Source organism: Loxodonta africana, chromosome 4, assembly GCF_030014295.1.
Source record: "Loxodonta africana isolate mLoxAfr1 chromosome 4, mLoxAfr1.hap2, whole genome shotgun sequence".
In the NCBI taxonomy this organism is placed as follows: Eukaryota; Metazoa; Chordata; class Mammalia; order Proboscidea; family Elephantidae; genus Loxodonta; species Loxodonta africana.
This window is the reverse complement of record NC_087345.1, coordinates 79,174,278-79,198,478: the sequence shown is the minus strand read 5'-3', so window position 1 is coordinate 79,198,478 and position 24,201 is coordinate 79,174,278.

The window sequence follows — 24,201 nt, the reverse complement described above, 5'->3', positions numbered from 1 at the left end:
TGCCTTTAACTTTTTTTCCCTTTCTCTTTATGTAATTAAAGGTGAAGGGCAAGCAGGAGAGGAGATTCTACTCATTCTAGTGCTTTCCTTGTGGTGCTGCCGCATATGGCCGTACAAACTCTGCACTGCACAACATAGATTACAGTATGAAGATTACCCCTGCGGTGGTGTGATAGGGCTGCCAGTCTAACCTTATAGCCTGATGGAAAATTGGGGTTTGGAAGTGTATCAGTTAGCTCTTGTATAACAAGCTACCCTAAAACTTTGTGGTTTAAAGCAACAACTATTATATCGTGTGAGTTAAAGCATCGGCTAGATGGTTCCACTGATCTTGACTGGGCTCGGTCATGTGTCTGTGTGGTCAGGTGAGTGGCTGGTGGGCCCAGAATGGCCTTGACAGGGATAATTCAGCTGTCTTCCCTGTGTTTCTCACATCCTTCCATCAGGTTAGCTCAGACTTGTTTTCACGTTAGTGGCAGTAAAAGTGCAACTGTTTTTTCAAGCCTAGTCAAGTTTACTACTTTTCCTATTTGTCAAAGAAATCACCTAGCCAAGCCCGGCAATCCGGGAAGGCATTACCAAAGGGTGTGGACACAGGGAGGTGTGAAATATTGGGACCATGAATGTAATCAATCTAACACTGAGAGCGAGTTTGCAAACAAAAGGCTCAGAGAGACTGTAATGAATGCCAACAATCATTGTTGTTCAAGTCAGTAATGTTTTTCTTTGGGGTTTGTATTTGTTCGTTTGTTCATCCATCCAACAATTATTAGGAGTCCTTGAGTGGACTATATATATATATATATATATACACGTATATATATATATATATATATATATATTTATGGAGAGAAAGAGATTTATCTCAAGGAAATCGCTCATGCAGTTGTGGAGGCTGGCAAGTCTCAAAGTCTGTGGGTTAGGTGTTGGTTGGAGGTGTCTCCCGATTCCTGTGGTTGTAGGGGCTGATGAAACCAGAACTGGCAGGTCAAATGGCAGGCTGCTGGCTCACAGTGCTGCAGAGCTGGCGAATCCCCAAATCAGAAGGTCAGATAGCAAGCTACTGGCTCAAGTCTCAAGAACTGGAGGTCAGATGATGATGAACTGGAAACAGGATCCACAGCAAGCATATGAGCTTTGCCAGAACGTCCATATATATACTGGGTGCAGGTTACATCCCTGAGGAAACTCCCCTTACAACTGATTGGCTGATCACATCATGGAAATGATTACATTGTATTACTTATGGGAGATCACAAAACGGAAGATAAGTATACCAGATCACAAAAATGGGAATTATGGCCTAGCCAAGTTGATGCATAACATTAACCATCACACCCCACATATATTTTATTTCTTCTTTTCTCATCTCAAGTAGGACAGGGGTCTTAGGTAAAATGGAATAAAGAGAGACTTTGTTAGCATAATAATAAATCAGAAGTTTGCTCTAAGAGGTGGTCAATGTTAACTTGAGAAAGATATGTGTGCTTTTTAGGTGACTCATTCTGAAAAACCTGAAGGTCCTAAAGCCTTCTACAGACTCCCACAGAAGCATTGCCCTTCATAGGTGGAGTTTAGACTCAAAAGGAGAGTATAAAAGGAGCAAGGAGATCACAAAAGGAAGTGGGGTGGGGTAGGAAAGATTGGAGAAGAGGGAGGAAGTCCAGAGAGAGAGAGAGGATGCCCATCTGAGGTGAATTCTGAATTAACTATTAAAGGAGGTAAAGGATGACAATATGTGAAAGCAAAGATGTTTTTTGCTCCTTCCTCTAGTGTCTGTGCACATGAAAATTGGCTAATGTTTTCCTTTAATGGGCTGTTCTAATGTTCTCCCAGACACTATGGGGATAACTAAGGCATTTCATTATGTGGGAGTATTGAAGAGTTAATTATTTAACTTGTTCTGTTCCTCACCACACAGCCGCTCATTCCTACCCAAGCTTCTCTTCATCCTGAACCGTGCCAGACACCATGAGATCCCCTTTGTCTTCAGAAACCTCCCCACTAACCTGGACCTCAATGATTAGTCCCTTTAATTTTGCCTTCCATAGCATTCTAGAATTCTCATCTTCTTGATCTTTATTCCTCAGCAACACTTCCCCTCTTTAGCTCCCAACAGATTACTTGTTTACAACTTTATCCATTTATCAAATATTCAGTGATCTCTATTGATCATGCAAGGCAGTGTAGCTACAAACAATTCTATGCAAATAATAATAATTGAGCAGTTATTACGTGTGAGACCCTAATCTAAGAACTTTCATGTGTATAAACTCTACCTCACAACAATGGTATTATCCTCATTTTACAGATGAGGAAATGGAAGCACAGAGAAGTCAAACAACTCCCTTGAGATAACTATCTTCTAACTTGTTATTCTTTAACCACAAAATTAAAAAAAAAAAAATTGTATTCACCACTTGATGGAATCTGCTCATTCGTGGTCTCTGAAGACCACTTTAGAGTCATCCATCTTGTTTTAGTCACATCCTTCCTTCATGTCTTTCAATATGCTCTTCTACTTCTCTGCTTATGCATTCCTGACTCCATAATTGGTGGTTACTCTTTCTCCTTTTACCCATGTGCAGGCTTTGCCTAGTGTTCTGTCCTGGGGATCTTCCCTAATCTTTGTACTTCTTCCCTTGGTGGTAGGGTAGCCATATAATTTATTGCACAAACAGGGACACTGTTATCTGGGACAAATTCTAAACTGGATAGAATATTGGCACAATATGAGTAAGCTAGGACTGCAACATTTCCCATGTCTTTTTCAGTCCCACATTTCCAACTGCCTGCTGGTGGCTTCTACTTGTATGTTCAGGGCTTCATGCCCCACATGTCCTAAATCATACTCTTCATCTTTTCCTTTCCTTTTCTAACCAACTATTCCTGATGTCTCTACTTCTGCTAATGCAACTATTTGTTATCTTGTAATGACTGAGACTCAAAAACCTGGGGTAATTTCTGAATAATTCCCATACACACCATCTATGGCATCAGTCTCTGAGTCTGTTGATCTGGACTTTATTATGTTTTACCATGTCCCTTCTGATCCATTTTCAATGCTGCTATTTTAGTTCAGGCTTTTATTACTTCAAGTCAGGACTATTTTGATAGTTTGATTCCAAACAACTTTTTAAACTATGTCTTCTCCCAGAACTAAATGCATATCTAATCCAGTCGGTTGGCCAGGTAGCTGTCTTCCAAATTTTTTGGCATAGAAGAATGAGTGCTTCCAGCATTGCATTCATTTGTTGAAACATCTCAACTGGTATTCTGTCAATTCCTGAAGCCTTGTTTTTTGCAATGCCTTCAGTGCAGCTTGGACTTCTTTCTTCAGTACCATTGGTTCCTGATCATATGCTACCTCCTGAAATGATTGAACATTAACCAGTTCTTTTTGGTACAATGACTTTTATTCTTTCCATCTTCTTTTGATGCTTCCTGCATCATTCAAGTTTTTGCCCATATAATCCTTCAGTATTGCAACTTGAGGTTTGAATTTTTACTTCAGTTCTTTCAGCTTGAGAAATGCTGAGCTTGTCCTTCTGTTTTGGTTTTCTAACCCCTGGGCTTTGCATATATCCTTATAATGCTTTACTTTGTCTTCTCGAGCCATCCTTTGAACTCTCCTGTTTGGCTCTTTTATTTCATTTCTTCCATTCACTTTAGCTACACTAGGTTCAAGAGCAAGCTTCAGAGTCTCTTCTGATATCCATTTTGGTCTTTTCTTTCTTTCCTATCTGTTTAACAACTTTTTGCTTTCTTCATGTGTGATGCCCTTGATGTCATCTCACCACTCATCTGGCCTTTGGTCATTATTGTTTAATGCATCAAATCTGTTCTTGAGATGGTCTCTAAGTTCAGGTGGGATATACTCAAGGTCACACTTTGGCTTTTGTGGACTTGTTTCAATTTTCTTCGGCTTCGACTTGAACTCGCATATGAGCAACGGATGGTGTGTTCCGCAGTTGGCCCCTGGCCTCTTTCTGACTGATGATGTTGAGCTTTTCCATTGTCTCTTTCCACAGATGTAGCCAATTTGATTCCTGTGTAGTCCATGTGGTGAGGTCCACATGTATAGTCGGTGTTTAAGTTGTTGAAAAAAGGTATTTCCAATGAATAAGTTGTTGGTCTTGTAAAATTCTATCATGAGATCTCCGGCATCGTTTCTGTCACCAAGGCTGTATTTTCCAACTACTGATCTTTCTTTTTTGTTTCTAACTTTTGCATTCCAATCACCAGTAATTATCAACACACCTCAATCAGTTTCAGACTGCAGAAGTTGGTAAAAATCTTCAATTTCTTCATCTTTGGCATTAGTGGCTGGTGCATAAATTTGAATAATAGTCATATTAAATGGTCTACCTTGTAGGTGTATGGATATTATTCTATCACGACAGTGTTGGGTTTTCAGATCTTGAAATATTCTTTTTGACGATGAATGTAATGCCGTCCCTCTTCAATTTGTCATTCCCAGTACAGTAGACCATATGATTGTCTGATTCAAAATAGCCAATACCACTCCATTTCAGCTCACTAATATCCAGAATATTGATCTTCAAGCCTTCCATTTCATTTTTGACAACTTCCAATTTTCCTTGATTCATATTTTGTACATTCCATGTCCTGATTATTAATGGATCTTTGCAGCAGTTCCTTCTCATTTTGAGTCATGCCACATCGGCAAGTGAAGATCTTGAATGCTTGACTTCATCTATGTCATTAAGATTGAATCTACTTTAAGGAGATAGCTCTTCCCCAGTCATAGTTTGGGTGCCTTCAAACCTGAGGGGCCCATTTCCCAGCAGTATATCAGACACTGTTCCACTGCTATCAGTAAGGTTTTCATTGGCCGAGTTTTTCAGAAGTAGACCACCAGGTCCTTCTTCCTAGTTTGTCTTAGTCTGCTGTGCTGAAATCTGTCCACTATGGGAGACCCTGCTAATATTTGAATACCAGTGGCATAGCTTTCACCATCACAGCAATGTGCAAGCCACCACATTATGACAAACTGACAGACGAAGTTATGGTACTTCATGGTACTTATCATATAAAAATTTATATTACTTTTTTTTTTTTTTTTGCATATCCCTGTATCGTATGTTCCCTACTAGAATAAAAACCCTTTGTGTACAATGTCCTGTACCCTCTGAATCCTGACGCACTTTTTTCTTACAGTCTTCCCTCTAAATGTTTGCTAATAGAATCCATAAATAAGAGCATTGTTTTTATGGGCAAACAAATTCTCAGTTCCAAACTACTGACTGACCAAGCAAAACTTTAGGAATTTGGAACTCATTGGTAAATTGAAAATTGCATGCATTGCTTTCTTAATTAAGAAAATAGGTAATTTTGTAGAAACTTGAACTTAGAAAAATTGCCTCAATTGTTTTCACAAATTGTTTTCTTAAAATGTGTTCAGTAGTCAAAGTCTAGCAAAAGGTGTAATTGGGGAAACGTTCATCTTGACTGCCTTGGGAGAAAAGAAGGAAAACACTGAACTACAAGAAGATACATGTATTGAAAGGTGTTAGTTTCTTATTCACTGGAGATGATTATTTTAGGTGAATGAAGTGTCAGCAGTTTTGCTATCATTCATATTTTTAGTCTCAAAGCTGATGATTTTTACACTTTCTGTGCCATCTGGCCATCTGGCCAGGACTAGTGAGTCTTCCTCACACATAGTCAGTGATGTTATTGCTGGTTTTAGCTCGTCTCTGTTGTTCTGCTCTTGCATGAGGAGGTTTCCTGGTTGATGAATTAACATTCTCTTGCCCAAAGAAACTGAGATATTAAGTGAATCATGTTGGAGAGAGGTGTGCTGTAAGATGTCAGAGAATGTGGGCACCATTCTAGCTCTCTGCCAGGAAGAAAGACACTGTTAAGTTGTGAGCTTAGCAAGTCTCCAGTAGAATTCAGTTAGTTGTCCTTTCCCAAATGAAAGGAGGTCATTAGAAATTGGTTGTGTGATTGATTAGGAGATCATAGTTTCTCTTTCTCAATGCCTTGTGTAAATAGATCTTAGTTTTGGCTTATTTAAGAAGGTAGCAGTGAAAAATAAATGTTTGTTTTGTTATTAGGTGCTGTCAAATTGGCTCTGACTCATAGGGTACCCTATGTACAAAAGAGTGAAACACTGCTCAGTTCTGTGCCATCCTCACAATTGTTATGTTTGAGCCCATATGTCATGGGTTGAAGTTGTGTCCCCCCAAAATATGTGTCAACTTGGTTAGGCCATGATACCGAGTATTGTGTCATTGTCCACCATTTTGTCATCTTAAGACAGACAAGAGATTGGGCTGGCTGAATTAAATAGCCTCTGACTCAGTATGGAAGTGAGACAGGCAAGAGATTGGGCTGGCTGAATTAAATAGCCTCTGACTCAGTATTCTTGGAATTTAAACCTAAGTGAAGACCACCATATAACTTTTGCTGCTGGCACCCGAAAACTACTTGTGATTGACAAACTAGGTGCTTAGACAAGATAAGGGGGTACATTTCAAGGCCATGTGTGCTTGGCCAGATATAAATTACTGATAATCCTCCTGAGTTGTTTTTCAAGGCCTCACCAGGTACAAAGTGTATGAAGTAAAGATGAACTTGGCCTATGAATGACCTTCCACATGAGACAAACATGAGCAGGGACCCCTCGCTGGGGCTCAAGCCAAGATCCAGAGGCATCATGCATGTACAACACCCCAGAATAAGTCCTGTTCGACATCCCAGCAGCCTTTGTGACAGACTCCATCTTAGTTCCAGCAATGTCTGAGAGGAAATCCATCTTGAATTATAACTGCAAGCGCATTTGATTTTCATAATCCCTCCTCTTCTCCTGGAAATCTCCACCCATCTAATGAATAAAGATAATGCCTTTTTCCTGCCTAAAAACTTTTATAAGCCCTAGGAAATCCTTTGTTCAGAGAGAAATGGAGGCTAGTGTAGGTGGAAACCCCTCTCCCTCTTTTCCTCACAAGACTTTACTTTCTTTCTGTCCTTAATAAACCTTTGTTTGTGTGGAACCTCTGAGCCTCTCCTGGCCATTCTTGGTCAGAAGAAGGTAAGAACCTAGGCAGGGCTTAGTCCTGAGCTAAAAAGTCTTGCCCTGCAAAAATCTGATGTGATTTTCCTATGTGTTGTAAATCCTACCTCTATGATGTTAATGCAGCAGGTTTAGAGGAAGTTATTTTAATGAGGCAAGACTCAATCTACAAGATTAGGCTGTGTCTTAACTCAATCTCTCTTGAGTTGTAAAAGAGAGATGGGAGCAGAGAGGCATGAGAAGCTCATACTACCAAGAAACAAGAGCCAGGAAAATAGAGTGTCCTTTGGACTCAGGGTCCCTGCACTAAGAAGATCCTCCACCAAGGAAAATTGATGACAAGGATCTTCCCTCAGAGCCGACAGAGAGAGATATCCGTCCCTGGATCTGGCACCCTAAGTTTGGACTTCTAGCCTCCTAGACTGTGAGAGAATAAATTTCTCTTTGTTAAAGCCATTCACTTGTGGTATTTCTGTTATAGCAGCACTAGATGACTGAGACACCACTGTTGCAGCCACTGTGTTAACCCATCTCGTTAAGGGTCTTCCTTTTTTTCGCTGACCTTCTACTTTTCCAAGCATGATGTCCTTCTCCAGGAACTGATCCCCTCTGATAACATGTCCTTAGTATGAGATGAAGCCTTGCCATCCACACTTCCAAGGAGCAATCTGGCCGTATTTCTTCCAAGAGAGACTTGCTAGTTCTTCTGGAAGTCCATAATATATTCAATATTGTTTGCCAATGTCATAATTCAAAGGCATCAGTTCTTCTTTGGTTTTCCTTATTCATTGTCCTGCTTCTGTATGCATATGAGGCAACTGAAAACACCATGGCCTGGGTCATTTGATTTCTTGACTGTTGCTTCCATGGGCATTGATTGGGAGTCCAAATAAAGTGAAATCCTTGACAACATCAATCTTTTCTCCATTTATCATGATGTGGCTTATTGGTCCAGTTGTGAAGATTTCGTTTTCTTTATTTGAGGTGTAATACATACCGAAGGCTGTAGTCTTTGATCTTCATCAGCAAGTGCTTCAAGTCCTCTTCACTTTCAGTAAGCAAGGCTGTGTCTTCTGCATGTTGCAGATTACTAATGAGTTTTCCACCAATCCTGATGCCACATTCTTCTTCATATAGTCCAGTTTCTCAGACTATTTGCTCAGCATACAGATTGCATAAGTATGATGAAAAGATACAACCCTGACACACACCTTTTCTGATTCTAAACCATTCAGTATTCCCTTGCTCTGTTTGAAAGACTGTCTCTTGGTCTATGTACGGGTTCCAAGTGAGCACGATTAGGTGTTTTGGAATTCCCGTTCTTCGAAATGTTATCCATAATTTGTTACAATCCTCACAGTTGAATGCCTTTACATAGTCAATAAAACACAGATAAACATCTTTCTGGTATTCTCTGCTTTCAGTCAAGATCCATCTGACATGAACAAAGATATCCCGCATTCTACGTCCACGTCCTCTTCTGAATCTGGAAGAATTTCTGACAGTTCTCTGTCAATGTACTGCTGCAATGATGTTTAATAGTTGTATTTATACTGAATACATTCGTTAGAAATAGTGGGTATAGGCTGCGACATTAAGGTGACACTATGGGGAGTGTGGAATCCCTGGTGGTGTAGTGCTTAAGAGTTTGGCTGCTAACCAAGATGCTGGCAGTTCGAATCCACCTGGTTCTCCTTGGAAACTCTATGGAGCAGTTCTACTCTGTCCTGTTGGGTCACCATGAATTGGAATCGACTCGATGACAAAGGAGTTCCCCCCTGCCAGGGAGTGTTTGCTATTTATTTATAAAATGTTTCATTTATATAGAATTGATACATAATAGCTGCATGTGAAAGGTATAGTGTAATGTTTTGACATATGTATTTACCCAGGAAACCATCACCACAATCAAGATAATGAAAATATTCATCTCATCCTCAAAAATTCTTCATGCCCCTCTGTAATCCTTACTACCTGTTCTTTCCTGCTCTCCCTCTACCTCCAGCCAGCCCCTGAACTGCTTTCTGTAAGTATAGATTAGTTTGCATTTTTCTAGAATTTTATATTAGTGGAATCATACAGTATGACTCTTTTTTGTCTGACTTCTTTCATGGTTTATTTTGAAATTTGTTTATTCTGTAGAGTTTATTGGTAACTTTTTTTTTTTTTTTTAATTGCTGAGCAGTATTCCATTGTATGGATATACCACAGTTTGTACATCCAATCATCTGCTGATGGACATTTGGGTTGTTTTCAGGTTTTGGCTATTACAAAAAAAGCTTCTATGAACATCCATGTACAAGATTTTATGTGGATATATGCTTTCATTTCTATCGGGTAAATACTCAGGATGGAATGGCTGGATCATATGGGAAGTGTATGTTTAACTTATTAAGGATTTGGCAAACATTTTTTAAGTGGTTTTACCATTTCATGTACCCAATAGCAGTGTAGGAGATAGATTTCTTCATGTTTCTTATAATTGGGGTTCATTGAGTTTCTTGGATCTGTGAGTCTTTAATTTTCATCAGATTTGGAAAAAATTTTTGCCATTATTTCTTCAAATGTTTTTTCTGCTAGTTCTTACCCCCACAACTCCTTCAGGAACTCCACTTGAAGTTGTGCATAGCTCATTGATGCTGTTTAGTTTTTAAAATTCACTTTTAGTTTTGTGTTTAATTTTGGATAGTTGCTATTGCTTTGTCTTCAAGTTCACTAAACTTTTTCTTCTGCAATGTCTAATTTTGCCATTAACTCCATCCAGTGTGTGATGGTTAAGATTGTGTGTCAACTGGGGTAAACCATGGTTCTCAGTGTTTATATGTGATCACTTCCATGAGGGGATCTGCTGTGAGTAGCCAATCAGTTGAAAGAGAGTTTCTTTGGGGAGTGTGGCCTGCATCTGAATGTAAGCAGACGTCCTGCCTTTTTGCTCACTCTGGATCCTACAGCTGCCTCCTGTTCATCTGACCCCCAGTTCTTGGAACTTGAGCTGTCAGCTTCTCTGTTGAGCTTAGGGTTCACTGATCTTCAGAGCCTGTGAGCAGAGGCCTGCTCTTTGACCTGTCAATCTTGGATTCACCAGCCCCTGCAGCTACATGAATCAGGAGGGGTCTTGCAGTTTTGCCTGCCAATCTTGGGATTCATCGATATTCACAGGCTGTGAGCAAGAGCCCTGCTTTCTGACCTGCAGATCTCGGGTTCACCAGCCCCTGCAGCTACGTGAAATGGGAGAAGCCTCTATCTTAATCTACGCACTTGGGTTGTTCCAGCATCTATGATAGCATGAGCTGTTTCTTCAATATAAATCTCTCTCTCTATGTACTTATACACTTTACTAGTTTTACTTCTTTAGAGAACCCAGCCTAAGACATTTGGCACCGAGAGCGGTTCTAGAGAAACAAAATTGTAAGGATGAGTTTTATAAATTGGTTCTCAAGTCTTAAAGATGTTGATGACTCTGCTTCCAGCAGCAAAGATGGCACTGCTAATTCATGGCATGAGGTAGTGATATAAAAAAAAAAAAAAAGTAATACACAAAATATCACTGCCAATAGATCAGATATTGATGAAAGGTGAGGCTCTGGGCAAACACATGTGTGATATCTTTCTACAGTTCTGTCAGAAAGAAAAGTATAAGAAAACTGGTTGGTTGGTTGGTCCTACTTTTGCTAGACAAACTGGTGAAAGAAAGAGATGAGCTCAGGGCTTCAGCGTCAAAGCTCAAGTGCTGCATAAATGACCTCAAAGTTTCCGCCTGTGATTTGAAAGAAAGCCTTATTTCTTGTAGTAACAGAGGTGATATTGCTGAAAACCAAACCCAGACTCTTGTTGTAAGAGTGACTGAATTACAACACCAGCTCAATTGCCAACCTCGAGAGGCGTCTGAAGTAAAAGTAACTTGGAAAGAAATGGGATCCTGAAACCTGGGATGGGGACATTCAGGCAGATAATCAGGAATCTGGAGACACTGAGCCTCTAAATTCTGTTGAATCACTCCAGCCAGCAGAACCACTCCCATCTGAAGAGATTACTTCATGTTCGTCTGCTAAATCACACTGCTCAGAAAAACCATTAGCCCCTCTACTCCCATCTAACGAGATTAGCCCTAGCCCAGCTGCTTCTAAGGACCCCTTCTCTGGAGTCATTGCCTTGGGCATCACCTGAGGCAGACGCTTTACAAGACAATGCTGAATGTTTTCAAAACAATTCCACACTACCAATTCTGGCTTCCAGACCTATAACTAGACTTAAGTCCCAGCAAGCCCCAAAAGGTAAAGTACAAAGTGTGACCCAGGAGGAGGTACGTTACACTCCAAAAGAACAGCTTGGCTTTTTTAATATATAACAAACAGAAACCTGGGGAATATGTGTGGGAATGGCTACTAAGGGTGTGGGATAATGGTGCAAGGAACATGAAGATGGATCAGCCTGAATTTATTGATATGGGTCCACTAAGCACAGATTCTTCATTCAGTTTTTCATCTTGAGAAGTTAGGAAAGGATCTAATAGTTTATTTGGTTGGATTGCTGAAGCATGGATTACCCGGTGGCCTACACGAAATCAAGTTGAAGTACTAGGCTTGCCTTGGTGTACTATAGAAGAAGGTATTCAAAAGTTAGGGAAATTGGCATGCTACAGTGTATTTATCAGGTTAGACCCACAGACCCACACCTGGAGTGCTCAGAGGACACACCTTTTATCACAACCCTGAGGAACAAATTTGTGAAGGGAGCTCAGGCATCCTTAAAGACTGCTGTGTTTGCTATTTTATGTAAATCAGATTTGACAATGGGAACTGCCCTAAGAGAATTAACACACCTAACTACAATGGGGCTGATTGGACCCATGCTAGTAGTGGCCAAGTGGCTGCACTCAGTTGACAAGACAAGGTGGATGGGCGTGGTTGCAGTAATGGACGGTGAAGTCAAAGCAGTAATCAGAATAGTCTGACTTGTATGGATTTATGGCACTGGCTACATAGTCATGGTATCCCTGGGAGTGAAATAGGAAATCAACTAAGTATTTACTTGATCTGTACAAATGGATGAATTCTAGGTCAGATGAACAGCAGTCTAACTTGAATTGCCAGCGTAGAATCACGGTCTCTCCAATCAATTCCCAGACTTGAGTGAGTTTAAAGACCCATAACTCTTTGAATGAAGGGGAGGCCAGCTCCCCTTGAGGAAGGACTCCAACACACTGCAAAAAATTTTTACTGCTAACCTTTCTCCCAGCCTTTCCCAAAAGGATCTAGTGACTGTTGACTGGGGAAGAGGAAATAATCAGACTTTTCAGAGATTACTGGATACTGGCCCTGAAATGACACTAATTCCAGGAGACCCAAAACATCACTATGGCCCGCCAGTCAGAGTGGGGGCATATGGAAGTTGGGTTATTAATGGAATCTTGGCTATGTCCACATCACAGTTGTCCAGTGGGTGGCTTAAACCATCCTGTAGTGATTTTCCCAGTTCCAGAATGCATAATTGGAATAGATATACCCAGTAGCTGGCACAGCTCCCACACTGGATTCCTGACAAGTGGTGTAAGGGCTATTACAGTAAGAAAAGCCAAGTGGAAGGCCTTAGAACTGCCACTACCTAGAAAAATAGTAAACAAAAAGCAATACTACATTCCTGGAGGCATTGCAGAGATTACTGCCACCAGGAAGGACTTGAAGGATGCAGAGGTGGTGATTCCCACCACATCCCCATTCAACTTGCCTATTTGGCCTGTGCAAAAAACAGATGGATCTTGGAGAATGACAGTAGATTATAAAAAACTTAACCAGGTTGTGACTCCAATTGCAGCTGCTGTTCCAGATATAGTTCCAATGTTTGAGCAAATTAATATACTTCCTGGTAACTGGTATGCAGCTATTGATCTGGCTAATGCCTTATTTTTGTACCTGTTTCAAAGGACCATCAGAAGCAGTTTGCCTTCAGCTGGCAAGGCCAGCAATACACCTTCACCTGCCTATCTCAGAGCTTCATCAACTCTCTAGCCCTATGTGATAATTTAGTCTGCAGGAACCTCAATCACCTTTCCCTTCCACAAGATGTCACACTGGTCTATTATTACATTGATGACATTATGCTTATTGGGCCTAATAAGGAAGAAGTGTGAATAACTCTGGACTTATTGGTACAACATTTGTATGCTAGAGGGTGGGAAATTGATCCCACAAAAATTCAGGCACCTTCCACCTCAGTGAAATTTCTAGGGGGTCCAGTGGTGTGGGGCATGTCAAAATATTTCTTCTAAAGTGAAGGATAAGTTATTGCATATGGCTGCTCCCACAACTAAAAAGGAGGCACAATGCCTAGTGGGCCTCTTTGGATTTTAGAGGCAACATATTCCTCATTTGGGTGTGCTACTCCAGCCTATTTATCAAATGACTTGAAAAGCTGTTAGTTTTGAGGGGGGCCCAGAACAAGAGATCGCTCTGCAACAGGTACAGGGTGCTATGCAAGCTGCTCTGCCCCTTGGGCTATATGATCCAGCTGATCCAATGGTGCTTGAAGTGTCAGTGGCAGATAGAGATGCTGTTTGGAGTCTTTAGCAGGCCCCTTTTGGTGAATCACAGTGCAGGCCCTTAGGATTTTGGAGCAAAGCCCTGCCATCCTCTGCAGATAACTACTCTCCTTTTGAGAAAAAGCTTTTGGCTTGTTACTGGGCCTTAGTAGAGACTGAATGCTTAAACATGGGACACCAAGATATCATGTGGCCTGAGCTGCCCATCATGAACTGGGTGTTATCTGACCCACAGAGTCATAAAGTTGGACATGCACAGCAGCACCCCATCATTAAAGGGAAGTGGTATATGCGAGATCAGGCCTGAGCAGGACCTGAAGGCACAGGTAAGTTGCATGAGGAAGTGGCCCAAATGCCAATGGTCTCCACTCCTGTCACATTATCTTCCATCTCCTGATCTGCACCTATGGCCTCATAGGGAGTTCTTTATGATCAGCTGACTGAAGAAGAGAAATTTGTGCCTGGTTTACAAATGGTTCTGTGTGATATGCAGGCACTATTCGGAAGTTTATAGTTGCAGCACTACAGCCCCTTTCTGGGACCTCCCTGAAGGACAGTGGTGAAGGGAAATACCCTCAATGGGTAGAAGTTTGAGCAGTGCACCTGGCTGTTCACTTTGCTTGGAAGGAGAAATGGTCAGATACGTGATTGTATACTGATTCATGGGCTGTATACTGTGCAAGTGTATACTGATTCATGTTTTGGATGGATCGTCAGGGACTTGGAAGGAACATGATTGAAAATTGGAGAAAGGGATTTATGGGGAAGAGGAATGGGCCAAAAAAGTGAAGATATTTGTGTCTCACGTGATTGCTTACCAAAGGGTGACCTCAAAAGAGGATGATTTTAACAATCAAGTGGATAGGATGACTCGTTCTGTGGAAACCAGTCATCTTTCTCCAGCTACTTCTGTCATTGCTCAATGGGCTCATGAACAAAGTGGCTATGGTGGCAGAGATGGAGGTTACGCATAGGCTCAGCAACACGGACTTCTACTCACCAAGGTCGACTTGGCTACAGCCACTGCTGAGTGCCCAATCTGCCAGCAGCAGATACCAACATGGCAAGTTGATTACATTGAATCACTTCCGTCATGGAAAACACAGCATTTTGTCCTTACTGGAGTAGACACTTAACTCTGGATATGGATTTGCCTTCCCCGAATGCAATGCTTCTGCCAAAACTACCATCCATTGACTTATAGAATGCCTTATCCAGTGTCATGGTATTCCACACAGCATTGCCCCAGATCAAGGGACTCACTTCACAACAAATGAAATGTGACTGTGGGCCCATGCTCATGGAATTTACTGGTTTTACCATGTTCCCCATCATCCTGAAGCAGCTGGCTTGATAGAATGATGAAATAGCCTTCTAAAGACACAATTATGGTGCCAGCTAGATGGTGATACCTTTCAGGGTTGGGGAGTGATCTCCAGGAGGCCGTATATGCTGTAAACCAGTGTCCAATATATGGAAATGGCACCACTCACTTATACCTCTAGTGACCCACTTGCAAGATTTTTACTTCCTGTCCCTGTGACCTTATACTCTGCAGGTCTAGAGGTCTTAGTTACAAAGGGAGAAATGCTCCCACCTGGAGGCACATCACTGATTCCATAGAACTGAAAGCTAAGACTGCCACCTGACCACTTTGAGCTCCTTATACCTCTGGACCAACAGGCAAAGAAGGGAGTTACCATACTGGCTGGTGTGATTGACCCTGATTACCAAGAGGAAATTGGATTGATATTACATAATGGAGACAAAGAAGAGTATGTCTGGAATCTGGAATGCAAGAGAATCCATAGGGTGTCTCTTAGTACTACCATTCTCTGTGATTATAGTCAATGGAAAACTACAGCAACCCAATTCTAACGTGACTACTAAAGACCCAGACCCTTCAGGAATGCAGGTTTGGGTTACCCAGGCAGGCAAAGAACCACCACCAGCTGAGGTGCTTGCTGAGGGGAAAGAGAATACGGAATGGGTGGTGTAAGAAGGTAGTTCTAAACACTAGTTACAGCCATGTGACAAGTTGCAGAAACAAGGCCTGTAATTGTTATGAGTATTTCTGCTTTGTATGTGTGCATCAAATATTTTTTTCTCTTATAAAATATAAGATGTAAACAGGGCTAGTGCGTTTTCAGTTGTATGTGTGTTAGATGTATCGTGTTAGGTGCAAGTATGACTTTATAATTGTCTTTATTCAGAGATTATGTATGGTTTAAAGAGATGGGTACATGTGCCAAGTTGACAAAGGGTGGAGTGTGATGGTGAAGATTGTGCGTCAACTTGGCTAGGCCATGAGTCCCAGTGTTTATATGTGATCACTCCCATGATGGGATCTGCTGTGAGTAGCCAGTCATTTGAAAGGGAGTTTCCTTAGGCGTGTGGCCTGCATCCAAATATAAGCAGACGTTCTGGATTTTTGCTCACTCTGGATACTGCAGCTGCCTCCTGTTTGTCTGACCTCTGGTTCTTGAGACTTGAGCTGTCAGCTTATCTGCTGATCTTGGGATTTGTCAATCTTCACAGCCTGTGAGCAGAGCCCTGCTATCTGACCTGCCGATCTTGGGTTCACCAGCCCCTGCAGCTACGTGAATCAGGAGAAGCCTTGCGATCTTGCCTGCCAAAATTGAGATTTGTCGATATTCACAGACTGTGAGCAAAAGCCCTTCTTTCTGACCTGCTTGATCTTGGGTTCACCAGCCCCTTGGGCTACGTGAATCAGGAGAAGCCTCTATTCTAATCCACAGACTTGGGACATTCCAGCCTTTACAATATCATGAGAGGTTTCTTTGATATAAATCTCTCTCTATATATATTTATGTGCTTTACTGGTTTTGCTTCTCTAGAGAACCCAGCCTAAGACACAGCGTATTTTCATTTTTTGTCTCCGACATTATAGTTTACATTTCCAGAAGTTCAATTGGAATCTTTTTATATCTTCCATGTCTCTGTTGAACATTTCGAACATATGGTTTACAGTTATAATAATTGTTTTATTGTTTTGTCTGATAATTCTGATATTTGTGCCAGCTCTGGTTTAGTTTTTTTTTTTTTTAATAATTTTTATTGTGCTTTAAGTGAAAGTTTACAAATCGAGTCAGTCTCTCACACAAAAACTTATATACACCTTGTTACATACTCCCAATTACTCTCCCCCTAATGAGACAGCCCACTCTCTCTCTTTCCATGCCCATTTCGCCAGCTTCTAACCCCCTCTACTCTCTCTTCACCCCTCCAGGCAGGAGATGCCAACATAGTCTCAAGTGTCCACCTGATCCAAGAAGCTCACTCCTCACCAGCATCCCTCTCCAACCCATTGTCCAGTCCAATCCATGTCTGCGGAGTTGGCTTCGGGAATGGTTCCTATCCCGGGCCAACAGAGGGTCTAGGAGCCATGACCACTGAGGTCCTTCCAGTCTCAGACTGTTAAGTCTGGTCTTTTTATGAGAATTTGGGATCTGTATCCCACTGATCTCCTGCTCCCTCAGGGGTTCTCTGTTGTGTTCCCTGTCAGGGCAGTCATCGGTTGTAGCTGGGCACCATTTAGTTTTTCTGGTCTCAGGATGATGTAGTCACTAGTTCATGTGGCCCTTTCTGTCTCTTGGGCTAGTAATTGCCTTGTGTCCTTGGTGTTCTTCATTCTCCTTTGATCCAGGTAGGTTGAGACCAATTGACGTACCTTAGATGGCTGCTTGCTAGCGTTTAAGACCCCAGATGCCACTCGTCAATGTGGGATGCAGAATGTTTTGTTAATAGATTTTATTATGCCAATTGACTTAGATGTCCCCTGAAACCATGGTCCCCAAACCCCTCTCCTTGCTACACTGGCCTTTGAAGCATTCAGTTTATTCAGGAATCACCTATGCTTTTAGTTTAGTCCAGTTGTGCTGCACCCCTCTGTCTTGCACGTTGTCTTTCCCTTCACCTAAAGTAGTTCTTGTCTACTATCTAATTGATGACTACCCCTCTCCCACCCTCCCTCCCTCCCCCCTCTCGTAACCACAAAAGAATGTTTTCTTCTCAGTTTAAACTATTTCTCAAGTTCTTATAATAGTGGTCTTATACAGTTTTGTCCTTTTGCAACTGACTAATTTCACTCAGCATAATGCCTTCCAGGTTCCTCCGTGTTATAAAATGTTTCACAGATTCCTCACTGTTCTTTATTGATGCGTAGTATTCCATTGTGTGAATATATCATAATTTATTTATCCATTCATCCGTTGATGGGCACCTTGGTTGCTTCCATCTTTTTGCTATTGTAAACAGTGCTGCAACAAACATGGGTGTGCATATATCCGTTTGTGCAAAGGCTCTTATTTCTCTAGGATATATTCCAAGGAGTGGGATTGCTGGATTGTAGGGTAATTTTTTTTTTCTACTTCTAGCTTTTTAAATTGATTTCCAAAGTGGTTGTACCATTTTGCATTCCCACCATCAGTGTATAAGTGTTCCAGTCTCTCCACAACCTCTCCAACATTTATTATTTTGTGTTTTTTGGATTAATGCCAGCCTTGTTGGAGTGAGATGAAGTCTCATTGTAGTTTTGATCTGCATTTCTTTAATGGCTAATGATCGTGAACATTTCCTCATATATCTGTTAGCAACCCGAACGTCTTCTTTAGTGAAGTGTCTATTCATATCTTTTGCCTGTTTTTTAATTGGGTTATTGGTCTTTTTGCAGTTGAGTTTTTGCAGTATTATGTAGATTTTAGAGATCAGGCACTGATCAGAAATGTCATAGCTAAAGACTTTTTCCCAGTCTGTAGGTAATCTTTTTACTCTTTTGGTGAAGTCTTTGGATGAGCATAAGTGTTTGATTTTTAGGAGCTCCCAGTTATCTAGTTTTTCTTCTACATCCCTGAATTTCTTTATTCCATCCTTAATGTCTTCTATATCCCAGTCATTTTTGAGCAGAGTTTTTATTGTTCAGTTTCCAAGTGTTTGATTTCTTTTCCCTGCTTTTCTGTTATTGATTTCTACTTTATGGCCTTATGGTCAGAGAAGATGCTTTGTAATATTTCAATGGTTTGGATTCTGCTAAGACTTGCTTTATGACCTAATATGTGGTCTATTCTAGATAATGTTCCATGTGCACTAGAAAAGAAAGTATACTTGTTTGCTGTTGGGTGGAGTGTTCTGTTTATGTCTGTGAGGTCGATCTGGTTGATTGTGGTGTTTAGATCTTCTGTGTCTTTATTGAGCTTCTTTCTGGATGTCCTGTCCTTCAGGGAAAATGGTGTTTTAAAGTCTCCTACTATTATTGTGGGGCTATCTCACTTTTCAGTGCTGATGGATTTTGTTTTATGTATCTTGCAGCCCTGTCTTTGGGTGCATAAATATTTAATATGGTTATTTCTTCTTGTTGTATTGTCCCTATAATCATTATATAGTGTCCTTCCTTATCTTTTCTGATGGATTTGACTTTAAAGTCTTTTTGGTCAGAAATTAATGTTGCCACTTCTGCTCTTTTTTGATTGTTGTTTGCTTGATATATTTTTTTCCATCCTTTGAGTTTTAATTTGTTCGTGTCTCTAAGTCTAAGACGTGTCTCTTTTAGGCAGCATATAGACGGATCTTGTTTTTTAATCCATTCTGCCCCTCTCTGTCTTTTTTTTGGTGCATGTTTTTTGGGTTTGGGTAGTCCATTGACATTCAGGGTAATTATGGATAGGTATGAATTTAGTGCTGACATTTTGATGTCTTTTTTTGTGTGTTGTTGACAGTTTCTTTTTCCCACTTAATTTTATGTGCTGAGTAGATTATCTTTATATATTGTCCTTTCCTCATATTTGTTGTTGTTGATTTTGTTTCTGCTGAGTCTCTATTTTTTTCTTGTATTTTATTTTGATGAGTAGGATAGTTTGTCTCCTTTGTGGTTACCTTATTATTTACCCCTATTTTTCTAAATTTAAACCTAACTTTTATTTCTTTATATCGCTGTATCTTCCTCTCCATATGGAGGGTGTATGATTACATTTCTTAGTCCCTCTTTATTATTTTAATGTTGTCTTCTTTTATGTAATAACATCGCTGATGCCCTGTTTTGAGCTTTTTTTTTTTTTTTTTTTTAAATAATCTTGCTTTGTTTTTTTGGATTTCCCTATCTGGGTTGACTTCTGGTTGCTCTGCGCAGCATTCTAGCCTTGGGTCGATACTTGATATTATTGATTTTCTAACCAAAGAACTCTCTTCAGTATTTCTTTAGTTTTGGTCTGGTTTTTACAAATTCCCTAAACTTGTATTTATCTGGAAATATCTTCATTTCATCTTCATACTTAAGAGACAGTTTTGCTGAGTATATGATTCTTGGCAGGCAATTTTTTTCCTTCAATTTTTTAAATATGTCATCCCATTGCCTTTTTGCCTGCATGGTTTCTGCCAAGTAGTCTGAGTTTATTCTTACTGGCTCTCCTTTGTAGGTGACTTTTTATTTATCCCTCGCTGCACTTATAATTCTCTCTTTATCTTTGGTTTTGGCAAGTTTGATTATGATATGTCTTGGTGACTTTCTTTTAAGATCTACCTTATGTGGAGTTTGATGAGCATCTTGGATAGATATCTTCTTATCTTTCACCATATCAGGGAAGTTTTCTGCCAACAAATCTTCAACAGTTCTCTTTGTATTTTCTGTTATCCCTCCCTGTCCTGGTACTCCAATCACTTGTAGGTAATTTCTTTTGATAGAGTCCCACATGATTCTTAAGGTTTCTTCATTTTTTAAAATTCTTTTAGCTGATTTTTCTTCAAATATATCAGTGCCAAGTGATTTATCTTTGAGTTCAGAAATTCTAGCTTCTACATGCTCAATTCTGCTCCTCTGACTTTCTATTGAGTTGTCTATTGCTGTAATTTTATTGTTAATCTTCTGAATTTCTGATTGCTTTCTGTCTATGTACTTTTCCAGCTTATTAAACTTTTCATTAGATCCCTGAATAATCTTTCTAATTACTTCAGTTGCTTTATCTCTGTGTTCCTTGGCTTGTTCTGCGTATTGCCTCATTTCCTTCCTGACGTCTTGATGAGTTCTGTGTATTAAACTTTTGTATTCTGCATCTGGTAATTCCAGGAATGCACTTTCATCTAGAAGATCCCTGGATTCTTTGTTTTGAGAGGCTGTTGAGGTGATCATGGTCTGTTTCTTTATGTGACTTGATATTGACTGTTGTCTCTGAGCCATCTATAAGTTATTGTATTAGTTTATGATTGCTTACTGTGTTGTAGCTTCTTGCTTTGTTTGTTTTGGTATACCCCTATGGGTTGCTTGAGTGAGCTATCTTGATTATTTTCACCTTTGGAGCTCTGGCATCCTGTCCCCAGATGGCTAGAGCTGTTCTCATGTATATCAGTCTTGGAGTCCATTCAGTTTTCTTGTATGAATTCAGCTCAATTTTCCAGGTAGCTGATCATCAAGTGTGTGTACAGGCTCTGTCCTACAGTCTTAGAGGGGCAAGGGTGATTGGCGTATATACTGGTATCTGATTGCAGCAGGGGGTCATGATCTGAACAAGGCAGGGGGCTGAGAACCAAACCCCCACTCTCTCTGAGGAAATCACATCCCTGTTCCCTAGAGTGTGCAGGTGAATGGGTTCTGCAGATGGATCATGGGCACCCATAGTTTTTGGTTGTAAGGACTAGAAGTTACCAATTATCTCTGGACCCCTGTCTCGGGTGGCTGGGTGACCTGAGTGGAGCTACCAGTCCTTAGGTCCCTGATGTGGGTAGGCGTGGACCTTGTTTAATAGGCAAAGCAATGTCAAACATCAAATTCTCACCTCTCCACAGCACAGCTGAAATGGTTGGAGTTTGCCAACAAGGGCCTATTCTCCCAAAATAGGCCAACACAGGTCCATGCAGAAGGGAAAGGTGCTCAAAGTCCATGGACGGTTTATGTCTGGAGAGAAGCCGCTTCTGTCCTGAGCTCCCCCGATTAATGCAGCTAGCAAATTATCTTTTCCCCCAGTTGCAATTTTTTTCCTTCCCCAAGGCCGGGAGGATGGGTATAGGTGCTCAACAGGGCCTATCTCAGGCCCAGGGAATTCAGCTGCTAAAGCTGGCTTGGTGGTGGGGGGGCATGGTAAAATAGACGCAGGTACTTAGCTTTTGCTGAGAGCATGGTTATTCTCAGGTTCCGGAGGTGTGAGTGGGCTGTGTGTCTGGCTGCTTCTCCCTGAGGAAACTGCGGCTGAATGCTTGTACTAGCTCTCCAGTGCCGTTCCGGGGATGGTGCCTGAGGGCTCCCAGTGATTCAGGTCCGGTAACTCCTCTCCGCTTCTGAACGGTCTCTTCCTCCCCCTGCCCCTCAGTTTGTTTTCTAAGTTTGCCTTTGAAGCTCAGGGCTCCCAGCTTGTCACAGATATTCTCGTTTCATTTGTTTTTGGGGCCTTTGTTGTAAAGAGGGCTTGCCAGAAGTGTCTGTCTATTCCCCCATCTTGGGTCCTCCACCCTCTGGCTTAGGTCTCCTCATTTTGGGACAAATTATCCTGCTTCTTTAAATGTCTGGTAATTTTTTGATTGGATAGAAAACTATGAAATTACCTTTTTAGGTGCTGCATAGTTTTGTTTTCATGTAATATTTTTGAGCTTTGTTCATGGGCACAGTTAAGGTTACTTGGAGAAATTATGATCTTTTTGCGTCATCTCAGGGAGCCTGCTGGGCTGCAAATTCTCCCTTCCTGTTGTTTTACAGGTCACCTCACTTGATTTTTGTCTTTCAGGGATCGCTGTCCTTTGTTGTTTTATACTCTGGGTCTTGAAAAGCACTGTTTCATATATTTTGCCCACTTTTGAGGTTGTTTGGGTGGGAAGGTAAATCCCTGTTATTTCAACTTGGCCAGAAATGGGTGTCTTTAAGAAGCATTTTAAACACCAACTTGCTTCATTAGTATTGTGAACGCAAATGAAGACCAAATTACATGTGGCTTCTAAGTAGGCCTTTTTTCTCTCAACAAAATACTCTATTAATTTGTTACTTTTATTATTTGACATGCATGATTATACTGATATTTTCTCACCTTAATTAAATCAATTTATTCTTTAGCAGGGTACCAGTTGAGTGGATTCTACTTTTAATTGAAAAGATATTATTGTGGCCATTCTGAGGAGAAAATTACTCTTTTTGGAAGAACATCAGTGTTTCAGTTCTATTTAATATGTGGGAGTGAAAATCTATTCAGTGTGTTGATCTGACTTGAAAGAGTTCACATTTAATCAGAGAGTGGGCAATTATCTACTGGTTTAACCAACCCCCAAATTTGCCTGACTTTGTCTTTCTTGAATATTTTCTTCTATTTCTGAGAAGTTAAAATGTGATTTTATGATATTTTTGTATTGGTAGAAAAATATAAGAGAAAAAGCAGTGGAGCAGAACTCTGTAAAGCTGATATCTATATCCACTTCTGCCACTAATTAACCATTTACTCTAAGGCAAGTCACTGAACTTTGCTAGGTCTCATTTTCTTAATTTGTAAAATGAGGTTGACCACTTGTTTCTACTCTATAACATGCCAACAGCTTTTTGGATCCATGGTTCAGAGTACAGTTTTGGAAGAATAACACATAACAAAAATTTTAAGTCTCTTACACTGCTGTGAATTTGCCGTAATTCCTTTGATGAAGATGAAGATAATGATGGTCATTTGAAGCTGTGAATCAAATTGAGTGATAAAAAGAAATCAACCAACCAACCAACAAATTCTCTCCATCAAAATAAAACTCCTTCCTTTAGGTAATTGATGAAAAGCATAACTGGAAATGGCAAGGTTGTGCCATGTGTTTTCTTTTTATATGATTTTAGGATGACAGAACTCACATGTAAACTGCTTACCTATCAGTATCACTAATGTGAGATAGCACCCCCCTTCCATTTTTTAAAACTTTTATATCAAGGTGTACATACAATAAAATGTACAAAGTGCACTAGCCTTAAGTACACAAATTGAAAGATTTTTACATATGTATACACCCGCATAAACATCACTCTAATCAAGAAATGAAATATTTCTGTCACCTTGCAAAGTTCCTACTCTCCAATCCCCCACCCCCACCAGAGGTATCCATTTTTTTGGTTTCTATCACCATTGACCTTGAACTTCATACAAATGTAATCATATTGTGTATATTCTTTTGCTTCTGGCTTTATTCACTGAGCATAATCCATGCTGTTGTGTGTGTCAGTAGTGTATTCTTTTTTTTTTTAATTGCCGTTTAGTGTTCCATAGTATGACTATATCACAATTTATTTATCAGTTCACCTGTTGATGAGCATTTGGGTTGTTTCCAGATTTTGGCTATTATTAACATGGCCATTATAAACATTTTCTGCATGTCTTTTGGTGGATGTATTTACTCATTTACATTGGGTGTATACCCAGGGATGGAATTGCCAGAATATAGGGAAGGCTCAGGTTTATGTTTAGTAAATTCTATCCTGGCCCTGATTTGAGGTCTTAAGCAGCTTTGGCATTTCCATTTCTTAAGAGGAAAGAATTACTTTGAACAAATCATAGAATTGAAAAGTAATATCTAAAGAAAAGAGGTACATGGTGATTTTATTTAGATTCATTGTACACCAGATGGTTAGATAATGACTGGTAGGAGGTCCAGGTCTGGT